The sequence below is a fragment of the Peromyscus eremicus genome, chromosome 8a, assembly GCF_949786415.1.
Source record: "Peromyscus eremicus chromosome 8a, PerEre_H2_v1, whole genome shotgun sequence".
Classification (NCBI taxonomy): Eukaryota; Metazoa; Chordata; class Mammalia; order Rodentia; family Cricetidae; genus Peromyscus; species Peromyscus eremicus.
The window spans coordinates 3,038,080-3,061,882 of record NC_081423.1 but is presented as its reverse complement, the minus strand read 5'-3'; the positions used below and the strand labels follow the sequence as shown (position 1 = coordinate 3,061,882).

General features: G+C 45.0%; 1 protein-coding gene across 1 annotated transcript in view; it reads right to left on the bottom strand.

Moving 5' to 3' along the window:
* Positions 1–23,803, bottom strand: part of Cpped1 (calcineurin like phosphoesterase domain containing 1) — a 115,468-nt gene that overhangs the window by 1,641 nt on the left and 90,024 nt on the right. The gene's annotated exons all lie outside the window — the stretch shown is intronic.

Sequence of the window (23,803 nt, the reverse complement as noted above, 5' to 3'; positions counted from 1 at the left end):
TCATAGTAGCTCATTAACAATGAGTTCACAAAGTTCCTTAAAGTGTAACAGTCACAGGGCTGGGAGTGTAGCTCTGTTCTAGAGTATGTAAGTCCAATTGACTAGCATGTGGGAGGCCCAGGCGTAACTCTCACTGCATGAATGTACATGAGCACATGTACCTAGAGTTCTCCAGCATACCTCTGAGCTTGAGAATCTCAACCTGAGGTTCTAGAAGGGACAGTTCCCAGATTTGACAGTGGATCTCTAAATGACAATGAAGAAATCAGGTGTGGATGAGGGTGTGTGTGTGTGTGTGTGTGTGCCCATGAGGCCAGGACAAAAACAGAAAGTCCTGATTACTCACACTGAACCAGAAGAAAGAAACATCTTTCAGCTCTTTAAGAAACTTCTTGCTAAGTAAGGCAGTCCAGATACCTCAGTCGGGCAGGAGTTCACTCCAGGGTGATTAATTATAAGAAAGGCTTGACAAGTACCAAAATAAATACCTTTTGTATGTCAGAGTTCTTAAGAAAGACTAACAGCTATAAAAACAAGATCCTTTGACAGAAAACGGACAAAAATTGAATAATGGGAAGCAACGAAAACCCAGAAACAGGGTATTAAGACACACACTAAAACCCCCGAGAAAACAAATGGAGTAAATTGTATTCGGTAACAGTCAAAGAAGAAATGAGCCAACAGAAGAGAATCAAGGAAATGAATCGGAAGACACACCAGATACAAAGCAGTAGACATGGAGCCCTGAACTAAAGAGGTGTTTGGGAGACTGGGAACAGAAACTGGAAACAGAGAAAGGAGGAAATAATGCAGAAAAGAAGAGATTATTAGCTGAAAAATTTCCAGAAAGGATGAAGACATGGGTCCTCAGAGAAAAACTGTGGAGTAGGGAACAATTTCCACACTGATGTAAAGCGTAGTAAAACTGTGGTACGTCAAAGAGGAGGGACTAGAATTTGCTGAGAAAGACAGCAGGGCGACACCAGGAGGACACAACAGTCAGGCCAAATACCAAGAACAGGAGCCAGGAGCCTCAAATGCTAAGCTCACCCGATACTTGAGGGCAAAATAAAAGCCATGTCTAAAATGTGGGGGGAAATCAGATTTCACCATTTCCAAAATATTTGCTTATGAATTATCAAGAGAAATAGTTCAGCAAGGGATGGGATGAAAAACAAAAAAGAGAAACACTGATAGGTGAATCCTGAGAAGCCACTTTGGTAACTACTGATGGTTGGTTGATTAAAAACATGTATAGTTTTTACCGTTAAAAGTGAGAGCAAGCAATGGCACAGGCAGTAGGATGTCTGTAAAATAGTCAGAAAGCAACGAGCATTCACGTCTTTCAGATAGGAGAACACTTATGCAGAGCTGCTGTCAGACACTGTAATTCTCAAAAACGTTAGACACAGAGCTAACACCCAGAGACTCCACTCTACATAAAGACCCAAGAGAAATGAAACACACATCTACGCTGATGGCCTAGCATGTAGGAATGAACTAAATGTCTGTCCAGAACAGTGTTCAGCCATAAAAAGGAACAAAGTATGAGTACCGACTACAATGTTAGTGAGCCTTGAAAACATTAAGCTAGGTGAGAGAAAAGGCCATAAAACATAAGACGCCGCACATATGAAACGTTCCGAGTAAGCAGAGTTAGAGCCCAACACTAGATTTCTGACAGAGGCTGAGAGGCGTAGGGGCTGATGCTATGAATACAGGGATTCTCTGTGAAATGGGAACTACAAATGGCCAGCTCCTAGACAATGGCGATGGTGCACAACCTTTTGAAAACATTTAAACCACTGAATTTTACTTTGAAAGGGAGAATTTTATAATGTGGATTACATTTTAAAAAAGCAATTTATGGGAAGGACAGGAAGCTGGAATATTTTACTTCAGATGTCTCCAGAGAAGGATTGAAGCTGTGCGTGTGTGTGTGCGCGCGCGTGTGCGTGTGCATGTGTGTGTGTGTGTGTGTGTGTGCGTGTGCATGTGTGTGTGTATGCGTGTGTGTGCGTGTGTGCGCGTGTGTGTGTGTGTGTGTGTATGGATATGGAACAATGCTGACTGAAGCTGTCTGTCATGCTCACTTACAGGTGATGGCTATATTGTACACAGATGCCCCCTCTCACCCATGAGCAAGACAGCCATAACTCCCAGTGGACACCTGAAACTGGCTGTACTGACCACAGGTATGCTTTCCCTGTGTACACATGCCATGAACACTATGCTTCCCCCATGTATACACATGCCATGAACACTATGCTTCCCCCATGTATACACATGCCAGGAATACCATGCTTCCCCTGTGTATACACATGCCAGGAATACCATGCTTCCCCTGTGTATACACATGCCAGGAATACCATGCTTCCCCTGTGTATACACATGCCAGGAATACAATGCTTCCCCTGTGTACACATGCCATGAACACTATGCTTCCCCCATGTATACACATGCCGGGAAAACCATGCTTCCCCTGTGTACAGATGCCATGAACACTATGCTTCCCCCGTGTATATACATGCCGAGAATACCATGCTTCCCCTGTGTATACTGACCTCATGAATACCATGCTTCCCCTGTGTATACTGACCCCATGAATACCATGCTTCCCCTGTGTATACAAACCCCATGAATACCATGCTTCCCCTGTGTATACACATGCCATGAATACCATGCTTCCCCTGTGTATACTGACCCCATGAATACCATGCTTCCCCTGTGTATACAGATGCCATGAATACCATGCTTCCCCTGTGTATACAGATGCCATGAATACCATGCTTCCCCTGTGTATATGACCCCATGAATGCTATGCTTTTCTATGCCCCCCGAGGCATTGCCACACAGCAATGAGTTCATCTGTCTTTTCATATGTTCTGACTTATTGCCAGTCTTGCACTTTGGAGCTATTAAGCAAAAGCCTGGTTACCTGAAACAAGCTGTGATACTGGGACAGCCAATGTGATACCCGAGAAGGCTACCGCATGACTAAATGCATGGGCAACATATACAGTGTGGATATTGAACCAAAGGACAATCCAGAGCAGGACAGAGTGGGGTAACTCTAGGTGACACTTCAGCATGCTATTCAGAATAGCACAGAACTTACAATTTATAGACTGTTCATTCCTGGAACTTTCCAGTTAACATTTTTGGATGGGAGGTACATGTGGATAGCAGACCTCTAGACTGGGCAGGCTACTGAATTTAGAAAGGAGGTAGTTTTACATTTGCTGGTTTTATAAGGGGGTTCTTAACAAGGGGATAATTGCTCCCTTTCTCATAACTGTAAATTAGCTGTTCTCAACCTGTGGGTCATGACCCCTTTGACAAACTGCTATCTCCAAAAGTATGTACATTATGATTCATAACAGTATTAAAATTACAATTATGAAGTAACATCAAAGATAATTGTATGGTTGGGGTCACCACAGCATGAGGAACTGTATTAAAGGGTCGCAGCACTAGGAAGGTTGAGAACCACTGCTGTAGGTCAATGCATACAATGACCATGACTTGATCTGTTGGTCAGGAGCAGTCCAGGAAGGAGATGTGAATGGGACAGTGGTGACCAGATGACCCAGCAAGGGCATTAGGGCTGCAGGTGCTGTTACACCAGGGTGAACCACACAGAGCTGTGGTGGGACCGCCTGGGCTAGGCATCTGAGGAGTCTGCACTACACATGGAGAACCAAATGCTCCCGACTGCCAGACCTGAGTCTGAAGGCTGTTGTCATCTGAAGCCTGATCAAGAGCTTGGGACGATCAACTTCCCTTGGGGACTCAGTAGCTGCACAGAACATACTGGACAGTATCTTTGTCTATGCTAATGATAATGAAACACGAGTCAATGTCTAGCTTACAGTCATAAACAGCACTGTTTTATTGTAGAGGAAATGCCTGGTAATTTTGAGAAGGGCTCACAATAGCAGGAGTTAGCTAGACTCAGTTTGGCTGAAGTGTCAAGTCATGTTCCTTGGCATTCATGGAGATAGGACCAGGAGCTTTGACTGGTCAGGGGCCCATGGGACTTTCAGAGTAGAACTTACTGGGCCTCAGTCACCTGCTCTGCAACATGTATGTTCCCTTTCTGTGCCCCCCAACACTCTTAGGGTTCACCATTTATTACTAGTGTCTAAAGACAAAGAAAATGACCAAATCAGAATTCTTAGCAGAGCAAAGATACCTAAAGAGGACTAGAAATAAACAGTCAGTAAGCAAAAGAGATTCCGTCATGTAACAAGGAACTAACATTTGGGGTTCTTAGTGAGCAATCAGGTAATGGCAATGTGATATTTACAAAGGAAGGGTCTGGAAGGAGGTTGAAGTCTGTCTAAAAGCACTGAGACTGAACCATTCCTTCATGACTCTGATGGTCCTCTCAGAAGCTCTAGGTCTCCTGGCTGGCTGAGAAACCACCGAAACAGGAAGGATGAGATGCTGTAGGCAATGACGGAGCTTCTGTGGATCAGAACTGGATCTGTAGGAAGCCTGGTGAGGTTGGGCAGTGGGAGATTCTGGATCTCTCGCTGACTCTAAGCCACACCTAGGCATTTTAAATCTGAACATGCTTTCTATGCACGGCCTTGTTAACGAGGTGGGTGGGATACAAAGGGGAGATCCTTTTTGTTCTCATCCTGGTGCTTCCTCCCAATGGTCCTGGGGCCTCTCACCATTTCCATGGTCCAAATGGGAAAACAGAGGCCCAAATAGGTTAAGAAACTAACACAGAGCCTGATCTCAGATACTTGTAGACACAGGTTCAATTTTATTGGGGCATGGGCACATTTCTGACCTTTATGGCCGATTCCTTACCTAAAATGAATGCTAACAATAGCGCCCCCATGAGTAGGACAACATCTGGAGAGAAGCAGGGGAGTGTTAACAAGCTTACTGCCTGGCCTGGACTCTGGATAGCCTTTCTCCAGAGCAGCCCAGCTGCTCATTGCTGGCCTGGGGCCCAGCTCTGTGCTGGCATCTGAGCTCTGCAATGTGCGAGCTGGTCCAAGTGGTGATTCCCCTGAGTTCACACCTATAGGCTGTGAGGCCTCATCAGAAGTTTGACTGCCTCACTCTCGAGCAGCTTCTGAGCCACACTAAACGGTGGAAAGAAATGCACTGACACGTCCTGGCTTCCCTGGTGTGGCATAGATGGGTGTGGAGCTTCCAGGAGTCAGGCAGAGCTGCTTTTCCTCCTGTTCTTCAGGCATCTGTGGTTCACATGCCTCTGTGGTTCCTTAATTGAGAATCATGGACAAACTGATTTTGAGTTATGAACTGCTCTCTTAAAATTACTGCCAGAGAAAGGATTCCCAGAGAAGGCAGCCCCTGTATCTGCCGGGACCTTGTGTGTGGCTGTTGCTGCACAATTATTTCTCCATGGTATTAAGTCATAAAGAGACAAAAAAAGTTATTTTTTAAACTGCCTTGACTCAAATTTATTCATAATCAATCAGAGGATTGGGATACAATCTCTGTATAATTTAATGCCCTAATATTGGAAACTTGCCATAAATCACAGAAGTGAGGTGCAACCTACAATTCTGGTCTGAAAGGTGGGTGCTCTAAAAGCTGGGGTGCTTCTGACTTAGGTCTGAAATGCACTGAGTTCTAATTGGACAGCTTTCATTTTTATTCTGTGTTGAGTATATATTTATGAAAATACTATGTCACTTTATATTGCTAGCTGTAACAGTGAAAACTACATAAATCTCTAAGCACACTTGATTTATTCTTCCTCGGTGGTGAGGAAAACTATAACTCACAAGGGGAGGAGGGTAAGGAAGGAAGGTGGGTGTAGTGTGACCCTCAGAAAACAGGTCCACATAATAATCTCTCAAGGAGTGGGATTTCATCAGCAGGCAGCCAGGATGCCAGTGTGGAGAGACATGATTGGTGAACTCACTCTGGGTTCTTAAAGTGAGGGCTCCATGGGTTTCCAGTCTGGGGGTCTACACTTCATTCTCACCTTTCTGGTGGGGACATGTGGGGACAGGTGGTGGCGGTTAACTACAGGCTCTTAGAGAAGGCAGGAGACGGTTTCCTCAGTCACTCTGAAGCAGTTACATATGCCAACCCCCCTCCTGAAGCCATATGTTGGTAATGCACAAGAAGACACTGGGATGGCCTTCACAACAATTGTTCAGGGTTCACACACAGCCAGGCAGCAATGGAGGGCACTCCTCATAGAGAGTGGTGGGAGTGGCAGTGGCCGAGCAGGCTGTCTCCTGAGTTCTGAGTGGGGCACTTTGCATACACCATCTCTCACACCATTAGTACCTCACAGGGAAGAAATTACCCAGCATACAAAGGACGGATGACAGTAAGGCCAGGTGGCTTGCTTGGGGACACACAGCTCAGATGTGGATCTGGCTCAGGCTGGCTTGGGGTATGCTCAAAATGCTAAAGGCTACAGAGCTCTAATCCCCACGAGGCTTCCTGGAGACTGTGGATTTGGCCAGAACATATCTACACTTGTAGTTTTCTGATCCTGAGCTGGCATCTGAAGGAAGGTACTGTAGTAACAAGGCTGCTGTCACGTTTACGAGCTGCACGCAGTGGGCGTTTACTTATACACCCCACCTTTCCCTATGAAGGAGGCAAGGACGTGTAGTTTTACAGACGAGAAAAGTGAAATCTTGAAACATCCAGCATTTAGTTAACTCGGGTCAGTCAAATTATGATTGGCCCTAGGCTCTTAACCAGCAACATCTGGCCAAAGAAAGAGGGTCAAGGTGGGCTCCAGCAGCCTCGGGACCACACTTTAACAAAGGCTTCTGAATGTACTTCCAGCACTTTAACCCTGCCGACACTGGACTTGGGAAAGAAGCTCTTCCCAGTATTTTCCAGGAGGGCTGGGAGTGGAAGTCTGGATGTGGGATACAGCAGCAGGCTCAACAGGGGTCAGTTGTGCTGGAGGACAGGGGGCTGAAGAGCTGGGCAAGGGCAAGCTGGGTCTGGGCTGGGGAAAGGCGGGAATGACTTAAGCTAAGTGCCAACCTCACACCTGTCTTCTTGCCAGAGACACGGAAGAGGCATTACAACACTCAGCCTCAGCTGATCAAACCCTCCTACACACTCTTGAGCTGGTGTTCATTCACGTGGGACCCCACAAAGCTTCCGAGGATGGCTTCTCATTCCACTGACTTACACCTTCCAGAACGGTCAGGGATTTCAGCTTCTGTGGACCCCACGGACCACTCCATTCTTTTTGTAGTGTGAAAGCAAGAGAGAGGAAGGATGTGAGTCAACAAAATTATGTGGGAGGAGGGCAGCCTCCGCAAGGCAGGGAGAGACACTACTAAAAAATATGCAGTCTCCTGAAGAGGTTCAGCCAGGATCTCAAGATTCTGCAATACCTCAAGTTTCTGTGCTTCTCAAGACTAACAGAAATGACACATGTGACATTGAATATAGCTTAGGAAAACACGCGTGCTGTTCATTATCAGGAGATGCCAGTGTACAGAGCTCAGAGAGAACACTCCTTCTGTGAACAGGAGCACCTGTGCAAGGAAGGACATCCAGGAGGCTCAGTGTGGAGACGTCTGTTCAGCAAGCTGGAGGCCCTGGATTTGACCTCAGAACTGAAACATAAACAAAACATCCTCCTCCTCCCCATGAATTGGCAGCTAGAGAAATACAGCAAAAATGTACACAGAATTAGCCTCAAAATTTTTATAAAACATAAAACTGGCTGAGCTTGGTGGCACACACCTCTAATCCCAGCACTCAGAAGGCAGGCAGATCTCTGAGTTTGAGGCTGGTCTGGTAAACATAACAAGTTCCAGGTCAGCCAGGGCTACATAGTGAGACCTCATGTTAGGAACAATTGCTAGAATTTTGACTGAATCTGTGTATCAGTTTTGGGAAACTGCCATATTGCCTCTCTGCAGAACCATGACGTCTCACCTTCCCACTTAAAAGCTTTTGCTTTCACAAGGTTTCTGCTCTCTCCCTGGACATCATGCTGTTCTCAGGGTTTCCGCTTTCCTCTTGGACACCATGCTACTCTCGGGTTTTTGTTTTCCTCTTGGTGGTGCTGGAGATTAAGTTGTTCTCAAAAATGTTTGCTAAGAGTATGTAAGAACACAATTGATTTTTACCTATTATTAGCCTCACAGTCTTGGGACCTTACTAAATAACTTACTAGTAAATGTTTTTGTGGATTCCTGGGATATTCCAAATTAAAAACAACAACCACCTGCCAACAGGTACTGCTTTAACTTTGATCTTTATGTCTATCCTTTTTCTTGCCCTTTTACAAGGGTAAAGGTGTCCAATAAGACTTAAAGAGGTATGTGGCTAAGAACTACAGCATCTTTCCTTGATGGAAATTGAGTCGTTTTATTGCTATTTCTTCAGACTTGACACAATTCAAAGATTCAAGTTATTCTTCAGAAAAATTTAAATAACTAAAATTCCCATCAAGGTTGTGAATCTGGCCACAGAGATTTCTCCAGTGGCAATCTCACAAGGAAGTGATTTGAAGCATGACACATAGTAGGTCCTTATTACCCAGAACATCCAGGAGCTGCTGCCCGAATGCCAGTTTTGTATCATCATGCTGACAGCTGGTGTCTCACTCCTGATAGAGCCCCACCACTCGCTATGGTGGACACCTGATATCCAGTGGCCCCTGGACAGCTGATGTGTCCATTCTCTGCTGCTGGGAGGGTGGGTTGCTCAGAATGCAAAGCAACTTCTTTCTTAGGAGGGTCCCTTCCCTTGAAGGGCCTGAAGGAGTCACAGCCACTCAAACGGCATGCTATATGGAGCCACTTAAATGAACTGTTCAGAACAGAAAAATCCCTTGCTGGGATTTCTGGAGCTGGGATGAGGCGGAAGGAAATGCAGGGGTAACTGCAAGAAGGTTACAAGGTTGCTTTACAGGGAAAAGAAAGTATAGAGCAGGTTGTGGTGTGCATAAACTTTCGATAAACTGTATTGTATGATGGTTATGTGAATATCTCAAAGTGTTAACAGAAAAAGGAAATCACTCATAGTAAATGGAGTTACAATGATAGTAACTCCAATAGTAACTGGTGACCTACTTTGGTCCAGGCACTGTGAACAAGCTTTAGGACATGTTATTTAAAATTTCGTAACATTCTTTTTTCTTCCCCCTCCCCCCTCACAGTCTTAAAATGCATGGCTATACATAGGTTGGGTGCGTGCCCCTGCCTCAGGATGGGACCCCCAAGGATCTGGCTGAGTCAGGTGATGGGTGAGACCATACCTTTCTTGGCTTTGCAGCAGTCTCACTTTCTCATTTTCCTGTCCCCAAGTGTCCTCCTAGGGAGCACCTAACACTGTTATGGGCCAGACTTCTGAGATGACATTGCTGTGACTGCAGGATGAACTTCAGGAAGTGACAAACTGGCTCTGTGGCCACCCAGCATCTCCCCACCCAGGTCCATGTTAAATACAACAAAAACCTGCTGTCATTCCAGCTTGCTCTCTTTACTACTGCTTTTATCACCTACAAAGTAAATCATGCCTCAAGAGAGATGAAGAAACTGTGGCGCACACGCGCGACACACACACACACACACACACACACACACACACACACGCACACACGCACACACACAAACACAGCAGACGTAAAACAGAAAGAGGACCATCTCCACCAGTTGACAACTAGTGACTGCTAAGAACAGTGACTAAGTTAACAAACAGAAGAAAGTGGACACATGAGATAGGTTATCCTTTGTGTGATGCATGCAACTTGCCCTCAAATAGATCAGCAATATATGTATTTCATATACACAAGCAACAGCTCTCAAAAACAATCAAATTAATAAACAATAGGGTAAATATTCAGGTCAAATATTCACTACTATATTCTAGCAACTTTAATAAGCCTAATAGTATTTCTGGATAGAAAGCCAAAAAGAATGACAGAAGACACTAGAAATGAAAGCAAACACTGTAGGAAGTGTAGACTGTCAAGGCAGAAACAACAACAACAACAACAACAACAACAACAACAACAACAAAGAGGCAGAAGGAAGCTCTCTCTTCAACCTGTCTTCTCACTTTAGGAGTTCAGCATGTTCTTTCCAGATCATTTGAATACATCAGGGACGGCAGGACTATATGCATGCACATAGATTTCCCAAAGTCCTGTCGTCCCTGAGGTATGTATGACTTGGTGTACTATATTCAAAAATACATTTTCAGGTCTTCCATATAGATCACACCACTGCATGTCAGAGCTACCCTCTAAAATACTGAAAACTGTATTTTTGGTATGTAAAACCTAAGGAGTTAAGATGTTCTTTTTGTATTTTAATAAGAACTCAGCCATCATAGAGGGCAGTGGTTTAAGGGTCTTTTAGACCCCTTGGGACTGCTCAAACAGGGACTTAGGCAGCTGGTGCCAACTGTCAGGGAACCCAGGGCCCTGAGGCAGAGGTGGGGTGGGATGAGGTATCAGAAGGAGCTCTTCACTGCGATGCACTGGTTTTGGGAGTTCCGCCACCCAGCAGTTCCACTTTGGCATGGCCAGGGGCACAGCAGAGTGGTGGGGACACTATGTACCTGAGAGGCTGAAGTCTGGTTCTGTGGTGGGTGCCCTGTGTACCCAAACGTTTAGACTGGTCACATCAGTCAACTACTGCGAAATGAAGTCTTGGCTTCTCTGGGACTCACAGCTCCTCTTCTGGCTTCCTCTTGCCCAGTTCTTCTCTTTCTTCATCATTCTCTCTTCCCTTCACTCTCTGGCTCTCTTCTAGGCAGGAAGAAATAACTCAACTGTTGCAATGACCTTCACCCAAGGCTACCTCGTCCTGTATAACCTACAGGGGTTCCTTCTCTTTCTTTCAAGAATTTCCCACCATTTTTTTTTTTTTGGTCTAAAAATTAGCTATGGAAATTGCACTTATCTTGCCTCATCTAAATATTAATCAAGTTACATTTTAATGGCAACTAGCAAAGGATGGCACATGCTTCTTGGTAGCAGAGAAGCAGCTAAGAGAAAAGTGAGATCAGTGTGTGTACAGCTTCCATAGGACACAGTAGACTCTTCTGTAAAAGTTTCCAGAAGTACCATGACAGTAACTCTTGGGGTGGCTGTAAGGGGCCAATGTTCCTGTTTGTAGTGGGCATTTCCCATGCCAGGCCTTGGCATACACATTTTATGGTGCAGAACACAGTTTGCTCTACCCTCTACTGCTTGCAAGTTTTCAGCTCCAGGGTAAACAGTGTGCTGAGAAATCCTTACTCTCCAGAGCCCAGAGGTGCCCGGGAGCTGCTGTGAATCAGCTGCCCAGAAGGTGTGATTAGTACCCAGTACCACTCCTTGGCTGAGACTTCATGTTAATTACAGCCCTTCAGCCTTGCTGCCCTGCCCCTGAATCCTGTTCTCCATAGCAGATGATGCTCAACTTTTAAGCTGATTTCCTTCTGGATGAGCTGGGCATTCCAGACCTGTGGAGAATATACAAGAGGCCTCTTTTTCTATTCATATCAGTATTTGATTGCCAGAGAAGCAGCACCAGGAAGGCATGCTCTACACTTACTTCTGTGATGCCAAGCTGAGTGACACGGCACCTGCTTCAACATCTCCAGGCCTTGCTTTCCTCATTTGGAAGGCAGGCTCAGCATAAACCACCCAGGGTCATTGAGGAAATCAAGTGAGAAGTGAGTGACTTGTGGCTGGGGGTCAGAGGGGTATGTCACATGGCAGGAAGCTGCGAGTACATATTTAATTCTTGCTTGATAATTATATTTTTCATCTTCTTCCAACTATCTGATCAAGAGATCTTTTTTTTTCTTCATTTACACAAATTGCATCTTTCTCGCTATTCATAACGCTCTCTGTATTTTTAAAAGAAGAGAGCAGGCTTGGGAAAGAGATGGCATGTGGGGCAAGCATGAAGGCTTCAATCCAGAATGGACAATTTTCTACTCTTCTATTAAGCTTCCCATGCCCCGTCTTAAACACAGCTGTCAGGACAAGAGGCTCATTAAAAAGATTGTTTTGACTGATGGAATGTTCATGTATCAAATTGGAAATCTGTCCAAAAATACTAGAGGGAGGTAGACAGAGGTGGCTGTGAGCCACGAAGGGAATAGTCTTCAGAATGTGAAAGGTACATGTGCCAGGAGCAAGTGCCTCTGCCTGGAGCCATCAAGTATGAACAGCTTGGCTAAGTCCATTTCTGTTTTAAAACCTGTGGAAAGACAAATTCCTACCAGGAGTCCCTTAAAGAACACATGACCAGCCTATGCATTGAAATGCCCATCACACAGTGGCTTGAAACAGGGATGAGGAGGTTGCCCTAATGTCCCCTTCCTGGTTCGTCTCTCTTCATTCTCAGTGCTCTCTGTGAACTCCTGTCAGCTGTCCTCTTTGACTACAGAAGTGTTAGGATGATACTCAGCTGTTAGGGGCTACAGTGTCTTAACCAAAACTTATGTCTATGTTTGGCTGTGATCTGTCCATACCCTAAGAGAGGTGGGTGGGTCATCCAGTTTAGAAGGGTGCCATTGCTTGACAGTTTCACTAAGGCCAGGTTCCTTTTATCTTTTTGTTTTGTTACTCTGGGATTGTAGTTTATGTCAACAACATAAAAGAACTACAGGTTCTGGGCATTGCATCTAAGTTCTAATTGGGAAGATGAAATGACCAGCACACAAGTCTTCATGGAAGCTTTACTTGCTAAATTCTAGAACTGGGTCATGAGGCCACATGTAGGTTTATAGCGAGTCCTTCAGCCTCAATGGTGGCCTCAACAAACCAGGCACGAAATGGTGCTCTATGAATAAGGACAAGACTGAATAGGGCTACCTTCCCCAAATGCAAATTCCCAACCATATCAATTCTGGGAAAGCATTCAGGGTACCCCACTTCAGGATCCTTATCTGGTTTCTGTCCTATGACAATACAGAGTCTCTCCTTGGGCTGCAGTCACCAGGTACCTCAGTGCTGGCCCTCATCCAGTAGGGCTATCCTGCAGCTCTGGCCTCTGCCTGCCCTGTGCTCTGTCTCTGATGCCTCTTTCCTTTCCAAATGCTTGACAAACTGAAATATTTTTATATATTTTGGAGATCAGCCCTCTGTCAGATGTGAGGTTGGTGAAGATCTTTTCCCATTCTGTAGGCTGCTATTTTGTCTTATTAACAGTATCCTTTGCCTTACAGAAGCTTTTCAGTTTCAGAAGGTCCCATTTATTAATTGTTGATCTCAGTGTCTGTGCTACTGGTGTTATATTTAGGAAGTGGTCTCCTGTGCCAATGCATTTAAAGCTACTTCCCACTTTATCTTCTATCAGGTTCAGTATAACTGGATTTATGTGAAGGTCTTTAATCTACTTGGACTTGAGTTTTGTGCAGGGCAATAGATATGGATCTATTTGCATTCTTCTACATGTCAACATCCAGTTATGCCAGCACCATCTGTTAAAGATGCTTCCCCCCCATTGTACAATTTTGGCCTCTCAAGAAACTAGACATCAAAATACCAAATAATCCAATTAAAAAATGGGGTACTGATCTAAACAGAGAATTCTCAACAGAATAATCTCAAATGGCTGAAAGCCATTTAAGGAATTGCTCAACATCCTTAGTCATCAGAGAAATGCAAATCAAAATGACTCTGAGATACCATCTTATACCTGTCAGAATGGCTAAGATCAAATACACGGATGACAGCTTATGTTGAAGAGGATGTAGAATAAGGGGAACACTTCTCCACTGCTGGTGAGAGTGCAAACTTGTACAGCCACTGTGGAAATCAGTATGGTGGTTTTTCAGAAAATTGGGAATCGATACCTTAATACCACTCTTGGGCACATACCCAAAGGATGCTCAAACATACCACAAGGACACTTGCTCAACTATGTTCATAGCAGCATTATTTGTAATAGCCAGAACCTGGAAACAACCTAGAGGCCGTTCAACTGAAGAATGGATAAAGAAAATGTGGTACATATACACAATGGAGTAATACTCAGCTGTGAAAAACAATGACATCATGAAATTTGCAGGTAAAAGGATAGAACTAGAAAAAATCATCCTGAGTGAGGTAACCCAGACTCAGAAAGATAAATATGATATGTACTCACTCATAAGTGGATAGGAGATGTAAAGCAAAGGATAATAAGGCTACAATCCACAGCCCCAGAGAAGCTAGGGAACAAGGAGGACACTAAGAGGGATGCATGAACTGCCCTGGGAAGGGGAAATAAATGAGATCTCCAGGAGTAAACTGGGGGTAGGGGGTAGAGGGGAGGGGATGGAGGACGGGAACATGAGGGAATGGGATGGTCGAGTTTGGGGAGGGACGGAGCAGGAGGAGAGCAACAAAAGAGATATCTTGATAGAGGGGCCATTATGGGGTTAAGGGAGAAACCTGGTGCCAGAGGAATTCCCAGGAATCGACTCCTAGCAATGGTGGAGAGGGTGCCTGAACTGGCCTTCTTAATCAGATTGGTGACTACCCTAATTATCATCATAGAACCTTCATTCAGTAATTGATTGGAGCAGATGCAGAGACCCACAGCTAAGCACTGGACCAAGCTCTGGGAGTCCAGCTGAAGAGATGGAGGAGGGATTATATGAGGGGGGGTCAAGATCAAGATGGAGGAATCCACAGAGACAGCTGACTCAGGTTGTGGGAGCTCACAGACTCTAGATGGACAGCTAGGGAGCCTGCATGGGACTGATCTAGGCCCTCTGCATGTGGGTGACAGTTGTGTAGCTTGGTCTGTTTGTGGGGCCCCTAGCAGTGGGACCAGGATCTGTCCTTGGTGCATAAGCTGGCTTTTTGGAACCTCCTCCCTATGGTGGGATGCCTTGCTCAGCCTTGATGCGCGGGGGGGGGGGGGGGGGGGGGGGGGGGGGGGAGCTTAGTCCTGCCTCAACTTGTTATGTCATGCTTTGTTGACTCCCATGGGAGGCCCGCTCCTTTCTGAGGAGTGGATGAGGGGGCAGGAAGGAGATGGGGGAGAGAACAGGAGAAGAGGAGGGAGGGGAAACTGTGGTTGGTATGTAAAATAAATAAATAAAAATATTTTTAATTAAAATTTTTTTATGTGTATGAGTGTTTTGCCTGCATGTAAATGAGCATGTATGCCTGTGCATCATGTGGGTGTCCAGTGCCCACAGAGGATGGATAAGGGCTTTGGATCCCCTGGGACTGGAGTTACAAATGGTTGTGAGCCACCAGGTGTGTGCTGGGAATCTTCTTCAAGAACAGCAAGTGCTCTTAACCATGGAGCTGTCTCTCAAGCTCCATGCCTGATAAACTATTAATGACCCTCAAGACCCTGCTCATTCCTTGAGGGTTTTCTTTCCTTGCCCTGAAGACACAGCTAGCTGCCTCCAGATATCCATGGCCTCCCCTTTCCTCTCCTCTTTCTTCTGTTCTCAGAAAGTCCTGCCAAAGAGGGTTGGACTGAAGCAAGGTGGAGGCTACAGTGGCAACCTCCTCGTATGGCCTCCAAAGGGCTAAGAACTCAAAGCTGGATGAGGAGGTATGGGAGACGTGCTAAGGTTCTATGAAAATCTCATTCTTTTAAACGTTCCCTTCCTGCCTCTGGGGGATGTCTTCCTGGGATATCCACAACAGCTCAGCTGGCTCAGGAGGGTCCAGCTTTGGAGAAGAGTTGTGCTGGAGAGTGAGACAGAGGTCTGCTTAGATCCTTGTCCCCACCAGCCACAGGCAGACTCTGCATAGGGCAGGATGAATCTTCTTCTCCCTGGACTTTCCTGTTTCCTAGAACTCAAAGGAACTCAGGACCCTGTACTTGTTAGAACAGCAATTCTCATTCTGGGGCTACAAGTTTTAAACATCATTTAGGGTTGTCTTTCGAGGCACTTGGAAATGAGCAGATTCTGCCTGTTATCTATGAGTTCCAGAAGTTTTCTGGTTGGGTTGGAGTTTTATGATTCAGGGTCAGCAATGATTGTGAGGTTACTGGAACGGTCTTCCCAGGTGCCTTATGTTCATCAGAACACAAACACTAGTCCAAGGCAGCTAGCTCCGTGCTGGTTCCTTATTGGATTAGGGAAGACACAGACTCGGCAGCTGTCATTTCCAGCCACATTCAGGAAATGAGAAATAGACAATACACATTGGAGGCAGAGTGTGAGCCATCAAAACCCCCACAGAAAACAAAGATCTCTTTGATTTCGATGGTGGTCTTTCCCCGTGGTAGAGGACCTGAGGTGTGGGTAAGGTGGCCTGTGTAATTTCTAGAAGAGAACTGATGAGTGGGTATGTACTATCCTCAGATAAAGTACCCGTGGTTACCTAGTTATCACCCACCGTTTCTCTTATGGCCTATGAGTGAAGAATATACTTCTTGTGTTTTTACCTAGTCATGTGTAGGCTTCTGTAAGAACCCATGTGATGGGCCCAATTTTGCTTCTAACTCCCACAGAGCCCAATCTGCACTGTCTGGCTCTTTACAGGCATGGCTTGCCAACTTCTGATCTATACTTCATCATAGGATATTTTTTTTTAATGTTGATGCCCTGAACAAAACCAGGACTTTGTGAGGAAGGACAAAAGATAAAATATATCCTGGTAGACTGAACAAGGCCATCTTCCTTCAAAGTATTTTTTTTTTTTATTTTAAAAGATAGAGATGAGCACAGAAATTAAAACAATGCATCATTCATACAGCTACCACTCATAGGAGCATGCCACAAGCTCCCTCATTGTGAAAGAGAAATATAATTATAGCAAAGTATCTTTCATCTCTGAAGCTCCTGGCTTAACCTCCAGGCCTGGCTAGAATTTAGGCTGGTGGGGGTCGTGACCTCCACAAGACTGGTGTGGATTTTCAGGGAAAAGGAACCTGTATACATTATTTGTGGGATTGTTTAGCATGGAGGTCTCTAAAAACACTGAAAATAGAAGTACTACATGATCTGGCTATACTACTCCTGACCTACATATGAAGGAATCCAACTCAGCACACAATAGTAATACCAGCACACCTGTTTTCATGTCACTATTCACAATGGCTAGGCTGTGATGCTCATGTGTCCATCAGAGGATGACTGGGTAATGAAAAGATGGTGCACATACACAGTGGATATCTATTTGGTCTCAAAGAACAAATCATGTTGCTTATAGCAAAATGGATGGAAGTAGTGACCACCATGTTAAGTGAATAAGCCAGACACATACACACACAAGACAAGTATCATGTTTTTTTCTCATGTTATGGAATAGTTTTTCTTTTTTCTTTTTTGTACATTGTGAAGATGTGTTGCTCTCATTGATTTAATAAAGAGCTAATGGCCAATAACTAGGCAGAAAGAGGTTAGGTGGGACTTTTGGAAGAGAAAAAAGAGAACATGGGGATGAAGAAGGGTAGAGTCACCAGAAGATGCAGAGGAAGCAGGAGATGAACATGCCAGGCTGAAAAAAGGTAGTGAGCCATGTGGTAGTATGTAGATAGAAATATGGGCTAATTTAAGTTGTAAGAGCTAGTTTAGTTACAAACCTAAGCTATCAACCAAACATTTATAATTAATAAGACGTCTCCATGTGGTTATTTGGGAGCTGGCTGGCATGACAGAATATTCCGCCTATACTCTTATACATGAAATCTGGGGGAGGAGATGGAAGCAAAAAACATGGACTATTACGGGGATCTGGAAGCAGAAAAGCGGGGGAGAAGCTAAGAAAGGGTTCAAGAGGGGATTTAAATGGTCAAAGTGACTGTACATATGGAAAGATCAGAATGAAGCCCATTCTTTGCACAGCTAATACATACAAATTAAAAAAAAGAATTTTTCAATAAAAGTTCAAATAACTTCTCAATAAAAGTTCAAATAAAAAACATTTGGGAAGAAAAATAATGGCTACTCTATAACCTGACTGAAGAACCAGGAAATGGGTCTCAATGCTTCCTTGCAATGGTGGAATCATTGTATTCTTCTTTTGGCAAGGGCGGACACAGGCACTTAGCACCGGCTGCATCACCTCCAGACACATACATTAACCGAATTTTAGGTGCGTCTAAGGCAGAAGACACAACCATGAGACTAGCATTCCTGTGAAGTAAAGGGGTGGGGCTTTCAACTGTGGGCCTAGGGAGTAGAAAAGAAAAAAAGAGGCAAGAACTGTTGCCAACATGGAAGTCACCCAGGAACAAAGGTGCCAGGCACCTCCCATGAAGAGGACCACACCAGTCACCCTGCAAGGTGCCTCACAGAGAGAAGCATTCAGATGGAAAGAAGGCTCCAGGGAAAGGCTGAAGGGTGGGTCTAAGCTATATCCAGGAGGAACAGGAAGTTCCTCAAAGCTGATGACTACAGATAAAAGAAGGGTACCATCTGCTAAATGGACAGGAAACCAGTTTAGAAGATTTTTACCCTTAAAAATAAATGTTTGAGAGAAATATGGTGTGATTTAATGTCACGCAGTGTATGTATGTTTGAAGATGTCGCATGGCACCTCACTCATGTAAAGCATGATGAAGTGCCATTTGGTGACAATGTGACTGCTTCCTGGACTTCGCCCTAGGCTCTGAGCCTTCGAAGGTGGGTGAGGGCTTATTCACCTTACCCCCCTCTAGTTTCCAGAAAGCACGTGACACATGATGAGAAGCTAAAGACAGAAATAGCAATGACACACCAGTGCCAGGAGCTCCAGACAGATGCTGAGTCTCTCCATCAAAGCACGTGGCCACACTGAGGCCACCTTCAGTCACTGGCTCTGTAAACAGGACACAAGCTAACATCTTAAGATTTAGGCCTGTCTGTGCACAAAGATGTTCACAGCAGCAGCATTTATCACCCAGAACAGGTGGAAACATCCTAAATACCCAACAACGACAAAACAGTTAAAGGAACATGAATGTGTATAACACAGAGGACACTTGAAGAACATTTTTAAACACATTAAATGCTTTGTGTTACTTCTTATTAACAAGGAAATGCTAATGGATGGACTGTTTACAAAGCAAGACACTGATCACCCTCCCCTCAAGCCTGTTCAACCAGCAGTTATAACAGGATACTAAAGATGCAGGGTCTCACACAGTATTAAAACTGGAGGTGACCCAACTGGGGAGGTAATGGTTAGTAGGCTCTGGTAGAATGAACGCATGCATTCATGTGTATACAGACACATACCTTCCAGAGATGCTAACGATTGGATTACCGACAAACTCATAAAGAGATTCTTAGGAAAACCAATTAAATCTGAAAACAACCTTCAACTGTGCTATTGTCAAAAGTCAGAGTTCGGGGATGGAGAGATGGCTCAGAGGTTAAGAGCACTGACTGTTCTTCCAGAGGTCCTGAGTTCAATTGCCAGCAACCACATGGTGGCTCACAACCATCTGTAATGAGATCTGGTGCCCTCTTCTGGCATGCAGGAATACATGCAAATAGAACACTGTAAACATAATAAATAAATCTTTAAAAAAAAGTCAGAGATCAAGTGTACGATGTTATCACTAAATCTTTTCAGACAATTCAGGCCAGGGTAACCAAACCAACGCCTGCCTACTCCTCTGCTCATTCTGAGATGGTACACCTGAAGGGACAGCTGGCATCTTACCAAAGGCAATCTGTGATGGTTAGTGTTCTCAACCTGACACACTCCCAAATCTGTGGGGGATTCACTTGATTGTATTAGTTGAGGTGGTAAAACCTGCTCACTGTGGGCAGCACCAGTCCCTGATTGAGATGCTAGACTGTATACATGGAGAAAGGGAGCCAAGTAGCAATCACTCATCATGCCTTTTCCTGACCATGGACTGGTGCTGTGGGATGTCATTCTGTATACTGTGAATATGTGTTCTCTGATTGGTTGATAAATAAAACGCTGATTGGCCAGTAGCCAGGCAGGAAGTATAGGTAGGGTGAGCAGATGAGGAAAATTCTGGGAAGAAAAATGGCTGAGTCAGGAGTCACCAGCTAGACACAGAGGAAGCAAGATGACAAGGCAGAACTGAGAAAAGGTACCAAGCCATGTGGCTAAACATAGATAAGAATTATGGGTTAATTTAAGTGTAAGAGCTAGTCAGTAATAAGCCTGAGCTAATGGCCAAGCAGTTATAATTAATATAAGCTTCTGAGTGATTATTTTATAAGTGGTCTACAGGACTGCAGGGTCCTGGCGGGACAGGAGAAACATTCCATCTACAGACTGTATGTGGCCAGCTGTGTCAAGCTCCCGTTGCCTTGACTCCCACACCATGATGAACCTTGACCCCAGAGCCAGAATAAGCCCTTTCTCCCTTCAGTTGCTTTGGCCAGTGTTCTGTCACAGCAGATATAAAGAAACTGACACACATACACTTGTCTCTCAAGATGTCTCAAGCCTACATTTTAAATTCTTTTAACTTTATTCCTTTTTTCCTGGAGCCATAGTTTCCATTTCAAGTGACCTTTTCTTGGGGTCTATAATTCTCAGCTAATGTGCCCACCAGGATTTATATCCCCAAGGAGTTGTGGGGCCCAGGATCCTGGATCCCTCCATTTCAACAAAGACCAGCAACAACACAGCTTGCTCATATGCTCAAGGTGACAGGAGAAAGAGGGAGGCTCGACCTGGGGTGGGAGAGAGAAGCTGCTACTTGCTGAGCCCACAGGGGAGTTACAAGCACTCACAATTCACACCTTGTGTGATATTCTGGAGCCTCCTTCAGCACAGAGTCCTTGGAACATTCATGTGCTAAGCTTCCTGGCAGGATAGCCCGGCTTTTTCCCAGCAAAGGCCTGGGTAGAAGAGGATCTGGAGGCTGTCCTACATAGCTGTGCCTCCTTCCCTCTGCTGGCCAGGGACACTAAAGGTGCTCATTAATGCCCTCAGGATATTTGAACAGATCCAGGTAGGACCCTAGTCAGGCCTTGCTGCTTCCTGCCTGCCCTTTAGGGTGTCCTTGCATGTATAAAGTCACAATGGCACTTGCCATGTAGCATTTTCTAAATGGTAACTAGTAATAGTCTAGTCACTTTTTTAAACATACACATTAAAATTGATCCTCAAGGAGGCTGGTCAACCTGTGAATTTAACTCTCCAATGGAGACAGAATGAGACCATTGCAGAGATGGGGGGCCCCCCAGCACAGTCAGCAGAAAGGGACAGCATCAACACTCACAGAGAGACAAGGCTTGTGGGGGACCAGCCCCCACATTTATTTACCCCAGGGACTCTTGAGGAATGAGGGATAAGAGACTTAGAAATAAAGAGGAGAGAAACAGAGAGAAAAGCAGGATAGACTCTGATGGGCTCAGATCCTTATCCACTGGCCCAGAACTTTATTCCAAAGGTCTGTTTATAACAATGCCAAGGGGTGGAGCAAAAGACCTCCCCCTTGCTAGTTACAGTCAAGTGTAGACCCTTACAAACACCTGATACTCAGGCCTGTGGTCCAATCAACCTCTTATGCAGTCCTGCTAGGTAGAGGCACTAGGAAACCTAGTTGGCTCCAACAAAGGCTCCAACCAATATTAATACTAGTATGCTAAAGGTACCAAAAAGAAAATGTGTCCTCCAAGTCTCAGTCTATCTAATGCTGTCATTTCAGTTGTTTCTCAGTAATAATGAGGAGAGTGAGGGAAATGAGAAAGACAACAGCCATAATTTGCACTAATGAGAACCAGCCAGAAGCAGTCCCTGGGTCAAGAGACTAGAGGCCAGCACCCCGCTGCACAGCTTTGCAGCCCCAATGAGAACTTAGCCTCTAGGACCCGAGTTTGCAGGCAATGCCACCTCAGGAGTGGCTTGTGTAGGTATGCCAACAGTGACAGCAACATGCATATCCCTAGTCATGGCTCTAAAGAAACTTGTTCACCTCCTGTACTTCTGAGGAGAAAAGTTCCTCCTTTAGGGTTCTTGGCACTGAGGAGACATGGCATTGGAAATTAAAGTCTCCCAAGTAAGCAGGAAGCTCAGATCGAGGCCTCACACTAATAGGGTAGAACAGTGCTAAGGTTAAGCAGACTTGCTCTGTTATGAACCCTTCTACCTGCAATGTTGCGTCAGGGGCTCTTGCCGGACGAAGCACTCCTGTGCCTATGGAACTATAAATGGACACAAGGCTTGGACAGCCCCTTTCCTAATTATTCATGTCTTGGTTCTCTTACCTGTACTGTAGAAATGAATGAGGCATCTGTAGTGATGAGCTCGAATGGAGGAAGTCTGAGCTACTTTTCAATTGCTATGATAAGATACCATGACCAAGACAGGTCACAAAAGAAACTGTTTAATTTGGGGTTCACGGTTCCAGACAGAGTCCATGGCCACTGTGGCAGGGGACACGGTGACAGGTAGGCAGTCATAGTGCTGGAGCAATAGCCAAGTGCTTGATTAACAAGCAGGAGGCAGAGACAGCTAACTGGAAAAAGTGTAGGCTTTTGAAATTCAAAGCCCGCCCCTAGTGACACACCTCCTCTAACAAAGACACAGTTCTCAATCTTTCCTAGACAGTTTCACCAACTGGGGATCAAGCAGTCAAATCTATGAGCTTATGGAGGAGGCCATTCAAACCACAAGGACCAGGACTGTTTCTGACCCAAGGGGATATTCACAACTATGCTGCTTTCTTACTTTCAAGGTCATCAACAACATACAAATACTTTAACATTTTTTATACACTTATTTATTTACCATGTGTCCAGACATCATGGCATATGTGTGGAGGTCAGAGGACAACCTGGAGGATTCAATTCAATCCTTCCATCACATGGGTTCCCAGGATTGAACACATCATCAGGCTTGGTGATGAATGCCACTACCCACTGAGAAATCTCATTGACCCTGCAAATACTTAAGTAAAACCAAAGAAAAGCAGCAGCATTCAAGCAGTTCTGGGTGATCCTGCAGAGCGAGGTCCCAGACCTGGACTGTGCTACTGGGAAGTAGAGATGAACATAGCAAGTGAAGGAGAATTTGAACTGGAGAGGAAGTTAGGGTGTTGTGTTCCAACAGGGACTATGGTACCCACAAAGAAGTCATGCTATGTTTTCATACTCATTGTGAGGTATCAGGAGAGTGAGAACGTTAAGGGTGGGGCCCTGATCCAATGGGTCTGTGGATTTACAAGAGAGACCTGGGAAAGGATGCTGGCCTCATCATGTGACATCCCATACTGCCTTAGGAATCCTCACCAGCAAAGATGTGGCCTCCTGATTTTGAACTTCCGAGCTTTCAGAACTATGAGGCAAATGAACCTTCATTCCTTATAAACGGCAGTCTGTGGTGTCAGTTAAAGCAACAGAGAGTAGACTAAGAAGACATCAGTGTTACCCAGATGTTTCAAGGAGTCTCACTGGTCATTCAGAAGGATGCTAACCACTATTTTAAAAACACGGCCTGAAAGAGCAGACAGAAAATTCTTCCTTCACAAACCCCAGATGCCGCTTCTTTCTGAGCTTAGAAGCCCCTTTTTGAAATGCAATTTTCACCAACACTTTTAACTTGCACTTTAAGAATGATCTGAAGGCTGGGAAGATGGTTTAGTCAGTCAAGTACTTGCTACATGAGAATGAGAACCTGAGTTCAACCATCAGAACACACATTAAAAAAAAAAATCCAGATGTGGTGGCATGCCTTAGTAATCCCAGAACTGGCAGGTGGAGACAGGCAGATTCCTGGGGCTTGCTGGCCAGCTGGCATGCAGGCCAAGGTAGATGGTGTCTGAGTAACAATACTCAGAGTTGATCTCTGGCCTGTACATGCACTTGTGTATATATGCACTACACACACACACACACACACACACACACACACACACACACACACGCACACTCACACGCACACGCACACGCACACACAGGTTCTGGAACTCTGGAGAAGGAAGCTCTACTGTTTGTTTAT